A 20,892-nucleotide genomic window follows, 5' to 3' on the forward strand; every position below is an offset into this window, starting at 1 on the left:
GGGGAATTTAGATATAGTTCGTGACGCCACCCATGGTGTACTTGGAAGTACCGCTGCTGCCGTTGGGAATACCCGGGGTGATGAAGTGGGGCAGACAACCGGGTAAACCAATTCTCTGGGTACCGCTGCCGCTGAGGGGAGCTCGTCCGGGTCCCATCCCCTATAGTGTTGCCTGGTGATCCGTGACCTGCCTCCTGGCACTAAGTTTAACTTCAATGTGGTGGCCCAGTAGTCTGAAACTTGCCGGCTAAGTGTGGGAGCTTGCTCTCAGCGCTCACGCTTGGGATTTTCTGGACCGTTTTGGGTTGGAAAGTCCTATCCCCCTCGTTGCGCTAATGCCCCGATTCTGGAGCGGGTGGGAACAGATCATAAAGGCTCCGTTCTCCTCAGGTTGTCGGGTTGCCTGAAGCTTCTCTCCGACCTAGGGTCCGTGTACCCTGCCGTGGCTTCGGTCCCGGACTGGTGACAGTGCTAGGCTGCTGGCCGTCCTACTTGACAGATCCAGGCACCTTGCCACAATCCCCTGCGACCGGGGGTCTGACTCCTCTAGGTCCAGATCACCGTCTGCAACCTAGACAGCTTCTCTTGGGAGCCACTACTCCCGACCTCCTCTGAGCTCATCACAGCTCACTACTCACTGACTGACTCACTGACTGACTACACTCCTCACCTCCTCTCCCTGACCCCCCAGGTGGGCGACTCTATTCCACTCAAGCCGTCAACTGGTGTGCCTGGAGTGTGTGGTGCAGGGTGTATCTAGGATTTGATTTGCTGTTAGAGGCAACACTATTAAGCTAGGGACCCAGAACCAAGAGGGAGGTGGAATACTGCACGGGAGGATAGGTTGTGCAGTACCTTGTGACAACCTGATAGTCTAGGGGCGTCACATACGCACAGGCTGACAATGGAGGAGATGGGGGTATTAACCCCTCCCTCTCCTCCGCAGCTGCCGTCCTCAGCTTCGCAGCTGTGACCCGATTGCAAGATCGGACTACAGTCGCATGACACTAGGCTCATGCTCGAAGCAGAGTCTGAGCCGGGGGTCATTAGTGTGCCGCCCCCACGTCAGTAGCAGCTGGGCTGCTTGGATCCGGATCCGCAATGACTTGAGGGATTTCCGGACCCGGGGGTCGCGCGGACACTCACATAAAAGGGGACGTATATGTATGGGGATTGCTGTAAATACTTCGTGACGCCACCCACGGTGTGTGGTAAGATGTGGTACCACCACTGCTGTTGGGGTGCACCCGGGGGTGATAGGATAGCAGCTGGATGTTAACCCCTCCGAAGGTATGGATGGTTGCCCCAGGGCTGTGTGTCCAGAACACTGGGAGTGTTGTATGCCGGAGATGGCGCGCCGGGCCGGACCGGGAAGTGTTGGTATACTCACTGTAGAATAATTGCACACACGTCCGTTGGTAAACCAAAGTGTCAGTGGCCGGCTGCCACGTCCGGGTGTACTCGGGTCCCACACCCGGGATGGTGTACCTATGTCCCTTTCTCCGGCACTCTGCAATTTTTCCTCACTTTTGGACGACTCCATCTGGAACGGGGAAGTCCACTCCCGGTGTATTCTGGTTGGGAGACGTGCCCGCGAAAACCGACCCTTGGGATTTCAGTGGGTGTTTGCGGATACCCTATCCCCCGTGGTGGACGGCCGTTTCGCTCTATCTGGGCTAAACTTCTGGAGCTAAGCTTGAAACCTGCGCCTGGTGAATTAGAGAAGGGGCTTGCAACCGTCTTCTAACTAGGGTCCAGGTACCCCGCCTGTGCAAGCTTTCCGGACCGGATCTCCGCTGTTGGTACTGGCTTCAACCCTTTCCCGGTCCACTCTGGATCTCCCGCGACCGTACTCCAGTCGCCTTTGGACACGGTCCACTGCTTACCACCTATCCAGTAGACCAGGGCCACTACCCTGTCTACTCTCACTAGGCACAGCTTTCCTTTGACAGTCTGTCACTGTCACTCCTCTCCACTTGACTTCCAACTTCAAAAACTCAAAACTGATCTGACTCGTTCCCGCCCCCGGATCCTCAAGACCTAGGTGGGCGCTCCCAATCCACCCGGTCCTGCCCACTGGTGTGTCCTTCCTACCCTGGGGGGGTGGCTAGGATTTTGTGGCTGATGGACCCTTGTGTGGGAAGGTGTTATGTAGGGTGGAGTATACTTCTGTGACCACCTGGAGGCGCCAGGGCGTCACATTAGCATATCGCATTCGATGCTCTCGCATTGGATGCCATACGCTCTTGTGAGTCCAGCCTAAGTTTGATTACTGCTAGCACACCTCTTCACGTTACAGACATGTATATCTGTGAAGTGCAAAGGTAGCAGTTGCACCCAGCATCTCATGCCTGATCGGAGCCAAAGGCCTCACAGCCACAGGAGAAGACACCGGCATTATCATTGGCCCATAGTGGTAGGGGGCCTGTTACATATTCTTCTCTGAGGCCTAAGAGCCTCAAGTTACACCTCTAGTAGCAGATGTTTGATCTCCAAAAGTGTCAAGTCAACAGCTGCTGGCAGCCACTGGATTAACTATAGGGGTTGCAGATAAACTTGCAGAGAACATTATGCATATGCAGGTATATCCTCCCTCAGCCTATGGATGCCTGTCACTTATGTAGTAGTGGTGTACCATTCATGGTCCAAGAAGCTCTGGATGTTGTGCCATATGTCCACTCAGACAAGAGTCTGCCCCAGACAATAGAAGTGACAGAAAATAGTGAAATGTGGTTATAATATAAATATACACGAGATTACTATCATTAACCCCTTCACAACATTCCCTGTACATTTGCTCCAGATGTGTGCACTAATCATGCAGTCATGTGTTATGCACCCAGCACCTGTGAATAACTATTGTGATCACAACAGCTTAAAGGAGTAAACCACTACTTTTATATTGATGTCCTATCCTTAAAGGGGCTTTACACGCAACGACATATCTAACGATATGTCGTCGTGATCACAGATTTCGTGACGCACATCCGGCATCGTTAGCCACGTCGTTGCGTGTAACAGCTCCGAGCGAGTGTTAACGATCAAAAATACTCACCTAATCGTTGATCGTTGACACGTCGTTCATTTTCAAAATCTCGTTGGTCGTTGTGGATGTAGGTTGTTCGTCGTTCCTGAGGCAGCACACATCGCTACGTGTGACACCCCAGGAACGACAAACAACAGCTTACCTGCGTCCTCCGGCAACGAGGTGGGCATGTCGTTAATGCGGCTGCTCTCCGCCCCTCTGCTTCTATTGGTCGGCCACTGAGTGACGTCGCTGTGACGGCGCATGAACCTCCCCCTTAACAAAGAGATTGTTCGCCGCCCACAGCGACGTCGTAGGAAGGTAACTAAGTGTGACGGGTGTTAGCAATATTGTGCGCCACGGGCAGCGATTTGCCCGTGACGCACAAACGATGGGGGCGGGTGTTTTCACGAGCGACATTGCTAGCGATGTCGCTGCGTGTAAAGCAGCCTTAAGACTAGGTTATCAATTTCATTTTGATTGGGGTGTGACAACAAAAAACCTCATTGATCCACTGTGTCCAGTGCCACCGCCGCCAGCTGGGTGAGCTAAGAAGTGCACAATACAGCGCCATCGGTTGTATAGTGGCCGCGGCCAGGTACTGCACAGCCGCCTCTATTTGAAAGAATTGGAGCAGAACCGCAGTACCAAGCATGAGTCACTGTGCAGTTGAGGGAGCTGTGTCGTACAGTTCTGAGCTTATCCGGACACCGCTGGCGCTGGGAACAACTGATCAGCGGGGAAGCTGGGTGTCTTTTGTCTATTATTTAACTATACATCGCTAGCAGCTTCCAGAGTACCCCAGAAATTAACATCATACTTCTTTTAACTGCTTCATTGTTTTTGATTGCCTCAAAAAAAACCCATATACCCTAAACCCCCATAGAAACTGCTACAGTGCCTCGAAATAGAAAGGCTCACTCAGGTGAAGCAATATTGTTCCTTTCTGTGAGGAATAACTTCTGCTACTACTGTAGGTACTCCAATATGGCCCTATATCCGCACCTATACTGGGCCGTGTTATTTTGTTACGGGGACCTATATAAATTGTAGGTCTACAATGATACAGGTAAAATATATCTTTGTACAGTGTTAGCCAGTAGAGATAAAAAATTTTAGGTCTACAATGAACAGTCTCTATCGTGTGTGTATGCCACAACGAGCGCTGTTTTAAGTTACATACTCACTGTAATGTATTGATTGAAAACTACGCTGAGTGTTCTCCGCCACCTGGTATACAGTATATGTGCACACATTATGTTATCTATTAACGATGATTTCCTCTTTCCTGTAGCTTATCATATAAACAATGCATGAATTGTAGATCTGCCAGGAATTACATTTACATTTAAACCGCCTGGATTATAAAAATATAACGTTAGGAATTAAAAAAAAGGTAGACTTTGCCTAGCGCTGGCACCAAACTGATGAAAATGGAGAATTGTTATCACCCTGCTGTATTTATGGGCCCAACGCTCCTCCTGCTGTTTCATCAGTGATTATTATTTATTATAATAAAGCAGCATTATTTCCATTATCACGACGCTGTATGAAAAGGGTTTAATATGTAACACAAGTACAAGAAACATGAAGTAAATGAGTAACAAACGGGTGAATGGGGCAGAGGACCATGAGCTCAGTCAGTCCCAATGAATATGAATTGAACAGTGTTCACACGTGTTCACGGGGGAACACAGGACTCCTGATCTTGTGATGGGTGGTTGGATGCCATAATAACATATTTATCACTTATTTCATAGTTAGGTAGTAAAGGTAGTGTGCTCCAACCCCTTTAAAGGGAGCCGGACAGCTGAAACGTCTGAGCCTAAACACGCACATAGGGAGATACCTGTCAGTCACTGTCAGTGGGTGGGGAGAGGCAGCCGGGCACCCACCTTTTCACCGGCTTTTCAGAGTCACACATAGCCAAGCAGAATAGTACAGCCCATGCCTGAACTTGAAGGATGAGGCCAACGGATTGGGCAGCATTTATCTGCTGTCAGGTTCCCTTTAAAGAATGTTTTCTTCAGCTCGATAGAAAAGGAAAATTCATTAACTTATATTGGCCAGTTTTTTAGGATCTGTCACAGGTCAAAATAACTCTTATTACATTTTTTTTTTATATACAACATATGAGTCACCCACCTGCAGCGGTCGCCTCAGGGACACCACTCCACCTCCAGGGATGCCGCAGGGTCTTCTCTTTGGGATCTCTGGCGACAGGTATGTCAGGTTGTGTAGATCTGAGTCGTGACGCCACTCTCGGTTTGCGGTCAGGGATATGGGTGACCGCCACTGCAGGTTTAACGAGCGTCTGGGGCTGATGGAGTCTGCAATCGGATGGTGTGGCCTCCCGAGAGTGAGGCTGGCCCCAGGGGCTCGGGTGTGTAGAACAACAGGTTCCAGAATAACTCAGTCTCAGTCCGAAGTGTCTTGCAACAGGTTTTTACTCACTTTTGCTGGTTTGTGAGAAACCCGGGCGATGCTGAGATACACCAGGTGGAACCAGGTATCCTTTAGGCCAGTCTAGGGGTAACCGTTAGCTCGCCTTCCTAGCACTTCTTGTTTCGGATAACCCCTGACTTGAAGTCTTGAGGGATTCATCCAGGGAAGTTGCTACTGCCTTTTCTCCCCTTTCTGGCCCGTTTGCCGGCAGCGTGGACCAAGTGAGATGGCTCCAGGCTCGATCCCACTTATCGTTTCTGCTGAGGCTGGGACTCTGTATGGTTGGTTAGGTACCTCTAGTACCCTCACCGGCAGGTTTTAGCAGACCACTAAATGGATGTCTTACTCTAGGGACCTGTTCCCCGTGCGTGCCTAGTTACCAGGAGTCCCCGCACTCGAATGACTGACTCTATTCATGTGTCTTTCATGCTGACTGTGTGGTAACCGTTCTCCCCCGCCAGCGGCTACTCACGTGCAGGGTCTGACTAGCGTGTCCGCTCGACTGTGTCTCCACTAACAGACTGGCTCTCCTCCTCCTTTTCTGACTGCCACTGCAACCCTAGCTTCCAGCCTCTCCACCACACCTCTTGATTGGATGTGAAGGCAAGCCCCCTCTTGGGTCTGCCCAAGGGTCCCCTCAATGGTGTGGGAGACATGGTCACTATGTGTCTGTGCGTACACACCCTATTCCAGCCTTCAGGATCACCTGTTTGCACTGATCCAGCATGGGTGCAGTACTAAGTGGCGCCTGACCAGGTCAGGGCCGCCACACATACGGTTTCAGAAATATAGGCCTTTTTACTTGAGGGCTAATTTTTAAGATTTAAAATACCCGCTACATACCTCAGGGAGGAGTAGGAGTAAAATAACAGTAACAAGTGCCCACTTTTGACCTAGGGACAAGTTGTCTTTAAGCACAAGAATGGGGTGGGGAGGAAATCACTATAAGAATAAATTGTATTATAAGCCCACCCAATAAAAGGTGTTAGGTTGACCAATAGGTCACAACTGTTGCCAGCGATGACCAAATGCGGAGGGAGTACCGGCAACCCCCCCTGCTTCTCCCTGCCTCAATGAGATACAAACAGACACTGGTATGTACACATAAAAGGTGGAGTGTGCGCTCCGAAAAGAATACTGATTTATTGTTTACATGCAGGGTTATACCAAACTAATTTTGGGCGTAACTAAGTGATATGCATATTCATTAGTTTAGATTCATCATAAGCGTGGATTACATTTTCCCAGCAAAACAACATAACATAAATTTTATTCTCAAAGCAAAAAGCAGTTTCTTCCCAGCAAAGTGTTATCTCTCCTTTAAGTCATAACATTCCGAGTCTTTGAATCTTCTCTCAGAGTCTGTTACGTAAACAAGTCTGTTTGTGCACTTTGCAAAGAAGAATGAATTTCTATGATTTTTCTAGCCATTAAAGTTAACTCTTTCCTCACAATCCCCCCTTTTGGCGTGCGTGATGGACTGGGGCCTATCGAGAAGCTGTGTAGCAGGCTAGCCACCAGATGCTATCCAAGCCGCGGGTTGCTTAGGGACGTGAAAGCTGGAAATCCACATCCGTCCTCCAGAAACTTCCTGCATAACTCCCGACAAGAGTCACATCATAATACACCAAGGTGATTTCTAGAGGAAAGAGCAGAGAAAAAAAAAACATATTAGTGATTTCATATTGGTGCTGAATAATCTTTATATCTGCATTTCCTCAAGCAGCAGGAAAAGAAAGCCATTAGCAATCTAAACACTACATAGGCAACTAATAAACATAGTAGCACTTGGAATACTGATTGCAGTATCCCCATTAACCATCCTCCTATTCCCTTAAATGAGTTTGCAGGGTTGAACATCAAGATAGTCAGTACTTTCTACCAACTTATCATACATCGGCATTACCATAGGGTAGAGAAAAAGGGTACTGAAAAATTTGTTGACATGGCTCATTTCAACCACATGGGGTTGGCCACTAGGCCTGTCTTTTTTGTTATCTGCCACTCGCTTTACCAGTAGGTGGAGAGGCATTTTCCCTGCCGGTATATCAGTGATATTGATAATGAAGGTGGGAGGAGTCAAGCGGGCTAAGGTGCAGGTGCCATTTACTCCTACTGGTAGCCATTTGTAGGCATTGTAACCACAAACCCAGTAGGTCTGCGGCGGGAGATCCCAGATGGCAGAATGTTGTAGTATAAGTCTATGTACTATATCTATAAAGGCCGATATGTTTCTCAGCATACACCATCCGGGAAGTTGGCCTAGGAGACTACAATACCCTGCGGACTGTTCACCACAGGTTTCTCGGCCAGGCACATATGGGTCTGAATCATTGCACCATAAATTTCCGGGTTTGGAGTAACAAGTATTATTTGTGCCTTCTGGGAACAATGAATTGTATACCCACCCATGGTCATGCAGCTGTCTCTCTAACAGCAAGGGTTTAAATGCATCTGTACGGTCAGAGGTTCGCCCAAAACTTATTTTGATTCCTTCAGTTGGAATATTGCCCATAATAGGTGTTTTTGAGTAATTACGGGGTACCCAGCTGCTTCCTTCAAAGGCTAAGTATTGCTGGGTTCCGGGAAGGCCGGTAGTAAGGTTGCCTTGCCACCAGGGAAAATCTACCCATCCTACTATTGGTATGGGCACACTAGTGTTCCACAGTTTTTGGTACTTTGTGTCATTGACTGATAGTCTATTGTAACAGTCTCCCCATTGGAACACCTCGTTTATTGGGACTGGTATAGCTAAGTAAGGCATGGAGGAGGCTGTCACAGGTACATGTGTACATACCCACCAGTCTGTGATCTCAAGTTTTTCAACTAACACTTCATGGTGGGTCTCAAATGAATTCTGCCGTGGTGTAGAAGGCCCCAAAAAGGAAGTACACATAGAAATACTTATCAGCAGTATTAGGCCTTCTTGCAGTGGCTGGCATGGACCCATGTCGATCTCCCCTCAAGTTTGACGGAGATTGGAGTGGTCAGCTGGACAGTCAAAGGCCCTTCGAATCATGGCTCAAGGGTCTTTCTCACGTGCTTCTTTAGGTAGACCCGGTCACCAGACTTTAGGGAGTGGGTTCCTGGAACGGCATCAGGATCAGGTAGAGAAGAATAGACCCTTTGGTGGGTTTCAGTTAGTCTCTTCTGCAGGGTTCACAAACGAAAAACTACTAACAAATAAGGAATAACGTTTGGAACACCATTCTAAGTCTGAACTGGGTGCAAAAACCTAAAAAACATCACTATGGGGAGATAAGGTATGCACACCAGTGACTATGTAAGGGGAATACATGAAATAGCAGAAACTGCTGTGTGAATACTGACTTGAAAAATCCAATAGCTATATGTAAGAGTAGTTTTTCGTTTGTGAACCCTCCCCAACCACACCTATTGCCAATCCATATCATACGCATAAATAGCCTGGGTCTCAGCTTCCCATTTTATTCTCTGGGAGGCATATTGTCTGAACCCGGGGGCTGCCCAATGAGGTTGCATCTGGTTCATGATTGAGTTTATGCTACCGTGCGTAGGTTAGTGGAGTATTTGGAAAATGGCAGGGAACCAACTGCGTGGCAGGACGGAAAGTCCATTTAGGCGCCAAATCCCCTCCACCTTTTGTGCCCCCTTGGCCCGCCATCCAGCCTTTTCTTCCTCAGAGGCGTTTTCCTGTGTCTCAGAGAGGTTCTGCGTTTCTTCCTCCATCGTTGACACTGTTTCCGTCTCCTTCAAAGGGAGTAAGGCTTCTTGTCTTGCAGTTTGGTCGGCCAAGCGATTTCCTCTTGCCTCGGGTGTTTGAGCCTTGGTGTGGGCAGCAACCTTTATGATAGCTAGCTGCTTTAGTATCAAGGAGGCTACTTACATTAGTTTCTTCACTGAGGCTCCATGCTTGATAGGATTTCCTGTCGCTGTGAGGAATCCTCTAGTCTGCCAGATAGTGCCAAAATCATGCACAATGCCGTGTGCATAGGCTGAGTCCGTGTAGATGTACGCTATTCGTTCCTCCAGAAACTCAATTGCCCAGATGAGGGCGAGAAGTTCCGCTTCTTGGGCAGATATGCATGAAGGTAGCGGTTGTTTGATTAAGACTGCATGTAGGGTCACTACCGCAAATCCGGTGTGGAACTTGCCTGTGTCATCGGCATATCTGCTACCATCCACAAAAAGTTTAAAGTCTGGATTTGTAAGCGGTGTTGCCTGAATATTGTGCAGGGGTTTTGCCTCATGGTCGATGAGTTCCTGACAATCATGGTCAAATGGTGTGCTGCTGGTACGTTTTTCACTCTCTTCCTCTGTCCCCCCTTCTAAACTTGTGAAGATCAGCAGATCAGCGAGGTTTAGACTGGTCACTTGAGCAAATGAGATGTTCGGGGGTAGCAACAGCGTGCACTGAAGTCTGACTTGTCTTGCCATGGAGAGGTGTTTCAGCTGCACTTGATTGAGAACAGCATAGATGTCATGGCTGGTAAGGATGGTGGTCGGGAAATCGAGTGAGATTTCAGATGCTTTCTGCAGTACGTTTGAAACTGCTGTAACAGCACGGACACAGGTTGGTGCTGCTTTGGTGACGTTGTCGAGTTGAGAGGAGTAGTACCCGATTATATGATGTTTGTCCGTCTTCTGGGTGAGTACTCCCATGGCAAATCCTTGAAGTTCTGCTACGAACAAGTAAAAGGTGAGATCATAGTTTGGTAGTGCCAAAGCAGGTGCATTAATCACTAGTTCCTTGAGGCGCTGGAAGCTTTGTCGAGCTTCTTCTGTAAGGAAGAAAGGAACATTCTTCGTGCAATCATACAATGGTTGCATGAGTAGTGACACATTGGGAATCCATTGTCTGCAGAATGATATTAGTCCTAAGAATCCTCTGAGTTGCTTGAGGGTCCTAGGGACGTTTGCCTTCCTGATGACTTCTTGTCTGTCCGGGCTGAGGTGTTTTTGTCCTGCAGAGAGACAATGACCCAGGAAAGTGACCCTTGTCTTGCAAAATTGCAACTTGTCCTTGCTTGCTTTGCATCTTGATTCTGCTAGGAAGATTAAAAGACTTAATGAAGCCGTTTTACATTCTTCTTCGCTTGGGCAGCACAGTAGTAGGTCATCCACATACTGGAGAAGGACACAGCGGTCAGGAGGCTGCCAGCCTTGAAGGACACTACTCATAGCCTGAGTATACAGTGTCGGGGAATGCTGCATCCCTTGTGGGCAGCCTTGTCCACGTGCATTGATTTTGTTTTTGCGTGACTGCAAAAAGATCTTGACATGCTAGGTCCAGTGGCACCAAGAAAAAGGCATTAGCAAGGTCTATGACCATATAATGGGTAGATGTAGCCGGTACCTGTGTGAGCAGTGTATGTGAATTAGGAACAACAGGAGTGAGGGGCTCTAATATTGAGTTCACTGCCCTCAAATCGTGTACCATCCGGTACGTGACTGGGTCACCTTTCTTCACTTGTTTTTTCTTGACAGGGAATAGCGGAGTGTTGTAAGGAGACTTAGTAGTTCTGAGAGCTCCCGACTTCAGCAGTTCTTTTATTTGGTAGTCCAGAGCAGCTTCCTGTTGAACATTGAGAGGATATTGTCTTAGCTGTGGTGGTGTAATTCCAGGCTTGACTGAAACTTTTACGGGGGGCATGGGTAGTGTGCCGAGGTCAGTTTTCGATGTGGACCAGAATTTTGCAGGAACTTCGGGAAATACAGGATCCGTGTTTCCTTCCTGTGTGGCATCAAATTCTGGTCGATCTTCGATCATCTGAATGGTGCACAGGACTTCTTCAGGAATATCCTCTGGAATTTGCAGGACAGCAGATCCATCTTCATTGTAGACAATCTGAGCTTGTAATCTTCATAGTACATCTGCTCCCATTAGGGCATCCCCACCCAGGGGGGACACTAAGAATTTGGACACAAACATGTGTGGTCCCAGTTTCACCTTCAATGGATGTGTTATTGGGATTATCTGGGCTTGTCCATCAAAACCGGATACTATAGTAGACTCGGATGAGATGGATCCTTCAGGTACCAGGTTCCTGGGGAGTACGGAGCATGAGGCTCCTGAGTCCACCAGAGCCCTTATTTCCTTGTTGCCAATTTGAAGGGGGACGTGTATAAATGGACCTCTGGCATCCCTATCCCGTGCTGACGCAAGTCAGGCAGTCTTCTCTACCTGATTCTCGGGCTGGTTTTGAGTGTCCCTCTTCTTCTTTCTGCAGTCTCTGATCACGTGTCCTTTGATTCCACAATAGTAGCAGGTCGGTGCCTTTTTTCTTGTGACTTCTGACTGACCGTCCACTGCCGCTATGACGATCTTCTTGGTCCTTTTATCTTTGGCGTCGGTTTCCAATCCACTTGCTTTGTTGACTAGAAGATCTATGTCTTCCATGTTCCTCCATTCGGGGCAGCATACTTTAAACCTATCTGCCAGAGGTGCATGTATTCCATCCATGAAGGATCTTACCATCAGGCGATGTATCACACCTGCTTGTAAGTCCAGCCCTTCATCTGCGAATGACTGCATCAGTCTATAGTAAAATGAACTGACATTCTCCATGGGACCTTGATGCACTGGTAACAATGTGCCCTTTGTTCTTTGCTCCTGGGCACAGAAGAGATTGAGCCTTCCCATGAAGTCCTGGCATGATGCCACAGTATGGGTATTGTCCGGGACTTGTCCTGCCAGATGGGCAGTAAGTTTGGCATACATCTCAGGGGACATTTTGACTCTACACAAACCTTCCATGTCCAACCAGGTGCTCCGGTAAGAGACCTGTATTTAGTTCAGGTAGCGTGAAAAACTGACGGGGTTTCTAGTCGGGTCTGGAGTATTTTGCAGGAAAGCCATCTGTTCAGCAGGAGTCCAGGGTACATATACTTCATACCCACGGGCGACTGGTTTTCTGGGAGCATTTGGGTTTTATGGGTCAACAGGTAGTGTTATGAAGGCTCTTCTCTCTATTATAGGATAAAGAGGTGCTGGTGCTGTGGGCTGTTTATGATGTGGGGTTCCACAAGCCAGGCATGGTTCTTCCCAGTCTGGGTTTTGCTGGCCACAATTGGTGCAGGTCTATCCCTGGGGTTCTGCTGCTTGTGGGGTTGTTGCAGGAGTAGTTGACAGGTACGGGAGAGGCTCAAGATCCTTATTAGCCTTCTTCTCAGCTTCTTCCCATGTGTCTGATTCTTCATGGTATGTCCAACCTTGATCGTGGGCTGTTTTTGCCATGTCAGAAAGAGTTCTGACCAGTTCAGTCCATGATTTATCTGCTATTACTCCTGCTCTGGTAGCTCTTATTTTGTCCCATTTGTTGGGGTCCAGTTGGTCCTTCCCCTTCAATCCAAATGTCTTAAAAACTTCCTTGGACTGACTGGCTGTTCGTTTTCCATGATAACACTTAATGAGATGCTGCAGGGTGCATCCAGCTCTGTCCTTTGATATTCCTTGACCCATTCTTCGTCTATCTTCTTCAGCTTTTAGACCCTTGAACATCCTTTGGACTAGCCTCACCTATCCTGGAAGTACCCAGAGACTGACTCCTTATCTGTATTCCTACTAAGGTGGGGTCCTAACTGTGTTCAGAGGGGGCTGAGTATGGAGAATGGTGGTGGGTTACCCTTCTTGTACCAGAGGTATACTCTATATCCGATAGCAATGGCAAACAGGGCTCCTCCAACTAACACTAGGGCAGTGAATATCACATCCATTTAGACAGGACGGAAACACAGAGGCAAAACGCAGAAAAGCAGACACACGGAGACAAAGCACAGAAAAACAGACAAAGAGACGGAGCACTGAAAAAATATCTACTGGCAAGAGTTCTCTCAGAGTTCAGTGGTGACCCGCCAATTACCCAGTTTCTACTCAGTGTCCCTCTTGCAGCAGTGAGGAGAGGGAGAGCAGAGATGAGGAGAAAAAGAGCAGAAGAAGGTTCAGCTCTTACCTGGCCAGGTGTTTTTGATCCCCACGTCTGGTCTCCTCGCCCTCGGGTGGCAAGACGGTCCACTGGGTCCTGGATTAGACACACGGGTCCCTGTTTCGGGCACCAGAAATGTTAGGTTGACTAATAGGTCACAATTGTTGCCAGCGATGACCAAATGCGAGGGGAGTACTGTCAATCCCACCTGCTTCCCCCAGCCTCAATGAGATACAAACGGTGGAGTGTGCACTCCGAAAAGAATACTGATTTATTGTTTACATACAGGGTTATACCAAACTAATTTTGGGCATAACTATGTGATATGCATATTCATTAGTTTAGATTCGTCATAAGCGTGGATTACATTTTCCCAGCAAAACAACATAACATAAATTTTATTCTCAAAGCAAAAAGCAGTTTCTTCCCAGCAAAGTGTTATCTCTCCTTTAAGTCATAACATTCCGAGTCCTTGAATCTTCTCTCAGAGTCTGTTACGTAAACAAGTCTGTTTGTGCACTTTGCATAGAAGAATGAATTTCTATCATTTTTCTAGCCATTAAAGTTAACTTTTTCCTCACAAAGGCCACCATACACGTTAGATTATAGTTCAGTGAACATGAAAATTTTGGTGGGACCAGTCGGCCCTCTATTTATATGGAGGTCTCCTAACTAGAGATTAGTGGACCTGGACTCTAAAAAGTCTGGATCCGTGTGGTTTCAAAAATACCCAGCTGCCGGGATTCCGGGTATTTGATTCATATTCAGCACTCGAGAAATTAAAAAAATAAAGGAAAAAAAAATAAAATAAGAATGAAGTGAGTGCGTCATACTTACCGAGCCTCCGTTGTGGCTGTACGCTGCTCTCACGGCTTCTTCTTCATTTCCAGGCCTGCTCATTATTGCTAATCCATATGCACTGCTTTTCCCGCCCACCGGCCGTCCTAGCATCTGTGATTGGTTGGAGTCAGACGCGCCCTCCAGCCTGTGTGACAGCGTCTGCCTGCAACCAATCACAGGCACTGTCTGTGGGTCAGTAATATGGTATAAAAATAAATAAATAAAACATTTTGCATAGGATTCCTCATATTTTGATACCCAGCACAGATAAAGCATATGGCTACAGGGTGCAGCCCCCAGCCCTGCGCTTATCTAGGCTGTGTATCAAAATAAGAGAAACCGCATGTGGCCTTTTTTTTTTAACTATTTAAAAAAATAGTATTGAAAAACGTCATGCGGTCCCCTCCAAAATTTAATACCCAGCCATGATAAAGCCTAACAGCTGGGGCTAGTATTCTCAGACTGGGGAGGCCTATGATTATTAGGCCCCCAGCCTAAAAATAGCAATCTGTAGCTACCCGAGATTGTCACATCCATTAAATGCGACAAACTCGGCGTTTTACTCAGCTTAAGGTTAATAACAGCGCTCAACTGTCATCAGCAAAATTAGTGATGGGAAGGGGTCTATGAGACACCCCATCACTAAATCTGTAAGAAAAAAGAAATACACAAACACCGAGAAAAATCCTTTATTTGGCATAAAATACCCTCTTTCGCCCTTTTATTAACCCCCAAAAAAACACCCTTGCAGGTCCAACGTAATCCATACGAGGCAGCATGGTAGTTCAGTTGTTTATGGACAAGGACAATATCTGCAAGGAGTTTGTATGTTCTACTTGTGTTTGTGAGGGTTTTCTTCCACACTCCACAGACCAATTGGGAATTTATGGAGACAGAGATGATGGTGTCTGTAAAGTGTTATGGCATATGATGGAACTATATAAGAAACATAATAATTTAGGAAACACCAACATCATGGTGTCCATGGTCAGCATATTAGAAAAGCGTGTAAATGTTTCCTCTGTTATGAGAAGTGTTTACTTAAATGTTGCTGACCTTTCCATAATTCGGTCAGTGAGTACATTTTTACATTCTCATATGGCCTTTTATTAGCTGGCCTGTGGAGTCTAGACGCTGAGGACAAGCTGTGTTGTGGTCTCCTTTGTGAACTTCTCACCTTCCGTCTGCCTCCTTTGTTTTCATTGCTTGTCTCCTCAGTCATGGGTGCAGGAGACAGAATGAGGATCCTCTGTGGAGACTGTTTTGGCACAACATGTGGAGACATCCCTGTCCTATTATCCGCTCTGCCCCATTAACACCGGCCGGTGTCTATAGTCGGCCTGACCTCTTGTGTTTTTCATGTTGTCACTTGGATTATTTCCAAATGCATCACTTCACTTCTGAGAGCCAGCATTCCTTACAGAAAGATTATCTGGTTACATGATGAGCTCTGGACCGTATCCACAAGGCATCTTCTCATGTCTCTTTTATTATGCGAGGATTGTGTTGCCTGCCCATACATATAGGATAGCTGTCAGCCGTCAGCTGTCCCTTCAACAAATACTTTTCTTCCTTAGAAATTATCAATTCTCAAATAATTAGAACTATCTTGTTAATGCTGTAACTTCTTGGACAAAATTCGAAAGCTACAGCCGATCAGTGGCTCCTGATGGGATGCAGCGGTCACTTAATGTCCTCACCGGTAGTAGGTGAAGGGATAGAAGCCGCACCCAGGCCCTGGAACCTATGGAGGCCCAAACGGTCCCTTCAGTGCACATTAGAAGACCAATACTATTGAAGACCTCAAATAATTGTGGGACCTTTTGAAGACAAACCCTGTGGCCTTCCTGCAGTTTCTCTCATGTTGAAGGGAATGAAACGGCTAAAAATTACATATTGTTTACATTAGGTTTTGTGCAAGATGGATCTTATTTAATTTATGCTAATTTTTTTTCATATAATATCATGATTACAAAATAAAAATCTTGCAGGTTATATTGGACTCGCATATCCTTTTTTTTTTTTACACAAGAGTTTTGAGCAGGTTCATTATTATCAGAGACATGGTTATAATCACAAGTAGCACTTCTATAAACAGCTGAATGCACAGGATCGAGCATCCACAACAAGAGGATGTCACAGCTCCACTTACTCTACGACAGGTGCTCATTACTTGCTGCAATAACAAAGAAAGGATCTGAATCGGTCTATTGCTGCTAATGTACAGTGTGAGTTATAGTGTGTAATAGTCTACATGGCCAATATAAGGGGTCATGCGCACAGAACTGCAGAATATTCGGCAGCGATTTGACAGCACATGTGCGCATCAAATCGCTGCAGAAACACTGTATAATGAATGCAGTATTTTTGTTAAAAAAAAGCCGATTTCATGCGCTCAGGATGCTGCCACCACCATAGACAGAGTGGAGCTGCATCCAGAATGCACAAATAATTGACATGCTGCTTTTATGAACGCACGGATTTGGGTCAAAATTTTAGCACCCAAATCGCTGCATTCAAAAAAGCAACGTGCGCACGTCTCATGCACAATTTTCATAGATTGTGCAGAGGACGCAGGACGCATGTATTTACGCTGCAGTGCTATATGCAGCGTAAATGCATGTCAGTACGCAATGTGCACATGAGCCCTAAAAATGACAGCCTGACCTAACTCACCACGCTGACACCTCCATCAAACCAGCACTTTGCTGTTGGGGTCACAGCCGCAGTTATACACATGACTTACCCTGTTATTCTTTCATTGTAACTTTTATCCCACAAGTGTACATAAAGGCCATAAAAGGCCGAAACGTTGCGAATGAATATGAGTATTTTTTTCTACCACCCTTATGTCACGGGCGGGGAGGACGCCACCGCTGCTGCGCTCTCACTAACGCTCGGGTCCGGCGCTACTGCTGCTCGGTGGCTTGAGCGGTGGGCCGGATCCGGGGACTCGCCCGTGAGTGAAAGGGGTGGTTGGTTTGGGGAATTTAGTCTGTGACGCCACCCACGGGTCATGGTGAAGATGGGCACCACCGCTACTGGTGACGGGGATCCTCAGAGCGATTTCCCCCTCCGTGGGTAGGGGTCGGTGGTCCCGGGGTCCGATGATGTGACGGGGAGGCTGGGTTGGTGAGGTGCAGGGATGCAGGGACAGCGCGGCGCGGTGCCGGATGGCACGGGTCTACTCACTCAGTAAGAAATGTAAAAAGTCCTCGGTAAACCAAACAGCTGGATGGACGGGTCCCACAGCCGGCTGCTGTGTCTCTCCCCGGACAGGTGATGGCGGCTGTCTTTCCCTGCACCTTGATGTTCTTAGTTGACTACTATCGATCCACAACGGTAGTCCGCTCCCCGGTGTATGGGTACCGGAGGAGCCCGTTTGCCCGCAGGCGCTGGCCCTTGGGTCTCTAGCCTTAGGCGGTAGCTGTATAACCTCACGGTGTGGGCGGTTTCCTTCAATCGGGACTTTTGCTGTTAGGAAACCCCTGGGGTTCCAGTCACATTTGGATTTGACTATTGTCGGCGGCTCCAAGCCTGGTCAGGGTCCGATGGCCCTGCCTGTGTGTGCTGGCTTCACTTCGCTCCCCGGTCGGTACCGGCGGACCAACGCCCGACCCCGGTCCTACGGTTCCGCGTTGCTCCACCACTCCTGCAGACGGCCACCACCGTCTGCCAACCTTGCTGTCAGTGCCTGGGCCACAAACCCAGACACCCAAGTGCTCACTCCTCTCACTTCAAACTCCAAACTCTGTCACTTTTCCCGCCTCCAGGCCTGTGAACTCCTCGGTGGGTGGGGCCAACCGCTTGGCTCCGCCCCACCTGGTGTGGACATCAGACACTGGAGGGAGGCAACAAGGGTTTTGTGTTTGGCTGGTGTCCCTGTCTAATGGGGGTGGGGTGTTTGTGTGTTATCTGTGACGACCTGGCTAGTCCAGGGCGCCACACTTAGACTATTCAAAAGTGGTGGTTAAGTAGTGGTCAACTACATTAATATTTCCTGTACCTAAAAAACATAGTTTTATCAACAGAAAGGCTATATAGAAATGTGAATAATGCTAATGTCATTTTGGGTCAGAACGATATATATTCTTTACCCTATAACAGAAAAAAAGTCTGTATCATAGTATCATAGTATCATAGTTTTTAAGGTTGAAGGGAGACTCTAAGTCCATCTAGTTCAACCCGTAGCCTAACATGTTGATCCAGAGGAAGGCAAAAAAAAAACCCCAATGTGGCAAACAAGTTCCAATGGGGAAAAAATCTCCTTCCTGACTCCACATCCGGCAATCAGACTAGTTCCCTGGATCAATACCCTGTCATAAAATCTAATATACATAACTGGTAATATTAAATTTTTCAAGAAAGGCATCCAGGCTCTGCTTAAATGTTAGTAGTGAATCACTCATTACAACATCATGCGGCAGAGAGTTCCATAGTCTCACTGCTCATACAGTAAAGAATCCTCGTCTGTGATTATGATTAAACCTTCTTTCCTCAAGACGTAGCGGATGCCCCCGTGTTCCAGTCGCAGGCCTAGGTGTAAAAAGATCTTTGGAAAGGTCTCTGTACTGTCCCCTCATATATTTATACATATATAAATATATATGTATGTCTCTGTATGAAATCAGAGACGTGTAGATGTAAGGCCCTGTACAATGGGCAATATACAGTTAGGTCCAGAAATATTTGGACAGTGACACAATTTTCGCGAGTTGGGCTCTGCATGCCACCACATTGGATTTGAAATGAAATCTCTACAACAGAATTCAAGTGCAGATTGTAACGTTTAATTTGAAGGTTTGAACAAAAATATCTGATAGAAATTGTAGGAATTGTACACATTTCTTTACAAACACTCCACATTTTAGGAGGTCAAAAGTAATTGGACAAATAAACCAAACCCAAACAAAATATTTTTATTTTCAATATTTTGTTGCGAATCCTTTGGAGGCAATCACTGCCTTATGTCTGGAACCCATGGACATCACCAAACGCTGGGTTTCCTCCTTCTTAATGCTTTGCCAGGCCTTTACAGCCGCAGCCTTCAGGTCTTGCTTGTTTGTGGGTCTTTCCGTCTTAAGTCTGGATTTGAGCAAGTGAAATGCATGCTCAATTGGGTTAAGATCTGGTGATTGACTTGGCCATTGCAGAATGTTCCACTTTTTTGCACTCATGAACTCCTGGGTAGCTTTGGCTGTATGCTTGGGGTCATTGTCCATCTGTACTATGAAGCGCAATCCGATCAACTTTTCGGCATTTGGCTGAATCTGGGCTGAAAGTATATCCCGGTACACTTCAGAATTCATCCGGCTACTCTTGTCTGCTGTTATGTCATCAATAAACACAAGTGACCCAGTGCCATTGAAAGCCATGCATGCCCATGCCATCACGTTGCCTCCACCATGTTTTACAGAGGATGTGGTGTGCCTTGGATCATGTGCCGTTCCCTTTCTTCTCCAAACTTTTTTCTTCCCATCATTCTGGTACAGGTTGATCTTTGTCTCATCTGTCCATAGAATACTTTTCCAGAACTGAACTGGCTTCATGAGGTGTTTTTCAGCAAATTTAACTCTGGCCTGTCTATTTTTGGAATTGATGAATGGTGTGCATCTAGATGTGAACCCTTTGTATTTACTTTCATGGAGTCTTCTCTTTACTGTTGACTTAGAGACCGATACACCTACTTCACTGAGAGTGTTCTGGACTTCAGTTGATGTTGTGAACGGGTTCTTCTTCACCAAAGAAAGTATGCGGCGATCATCCACCACTGTTGTCATCCGTGGACGCCCAGGCCTTTTTGAGTTCCCAAGCTCACCAGTCAATTCCTTTTTTCTCAGAATGTACCCGACTGTTGATTTTGCTACTCCAAGCATGTCTGCTATCTCTCTGATGGATTTTTTCTTTTTTTTCAGCCTCAGGATGTTCTGCTTCACCTCAATTGAGAGTTCCTTAGACCGCATGTTGTCTGTTCACAGCAACAACTTCCAAATGCAAAACCACACACCTGTAATCAACCCCAGACCTTTTAACTACTTCATTGATTACAGGTTAACAAGGGAGACGCCTTCAGAGTTAATTGCAGCCCTTAGAGTCCCTTGTCCAATTACTTTTGGTCCCTTGAAAAAGAGGAGGCTATGCATTACAGAGCTATGATTCCTAAACCCTTTCTCCGATTTGGATGTGAAAACTCTCACATTGCAGCTGGGAGTGTGCACTTTCAGCCCATATTATATATATAATTGTATTTCTGAACATGTTTTTGTAAACAGCTAAAATAACAAAACTTGTGTCACTGTCCAAATATTTCTGGCCCTGACTGTACGTATTATAGTTCCACTCATCATGAAGCACTCTGTAAACTTTGATTACAAGAATTTTGAATGTTTCACAAGTTAAATTTCTGGTTAATAGTGCATGTTAGTGTTAGGCCGTCTCATTTATGGAAGCTTAAACATTGCAGATTTGCTTCTATCCACAAAGAGGTCTGTAGTTGTAAATTTTCACACTAACAGCATTGTGTTGTTCTACTTGACTGCTACAGCATGAACTTTTTTTAAATTTTATCTTTAAAAATATCTTTTTTGATGATATTTTTTCTTGTGGATTTTGTTGTGTGTTACGCTCATGGGGCAAGCATGGAACCAGTGGATAAACTGGACCAAAGGTACCGATAAC

General features: G+C 46.7%; 1 long non-coding RNA gene across 1 annotated transcript in view; it reads right to left on the reverse strand.

Annotated features, from left to right (window-relative positions):
- Positions 1-6,598: 6,598 nt before the first annotated feature.
- LOC142295641 (uncharacterized) overlaps positions 6,599-20,892 on the reverse strand; it is a 65,162-nt gene continuing 50,868 nt past the window's right edge. Inside the window, exon 4 of the long non-coding RNA XR_012751507.1 lies at positions 6,599-7,109. This is a non-coding gene — a long non-coding RNA (uncharacterized LOC142295641). The remainder of the gene's footprint in view (positions 7,110-20,892) is intronic.

This window comes from Anomaloglossus baeobatrachus, chromosome 3 (assembly GCF_048569485.1).
Source record: "Anomaloglossus baeobatrachus isolate aAnoBae1 chromosome 3, aAnoBae1.hap1, whole genome shotgun sequence".
Classification (NCBI taxonomy): Eukaryota; Metazoa; Chordata; class Amphibia; order Anura; family Aromobatidae; genus Anomaloglossus; species Anomaloglossus baeobatrachus.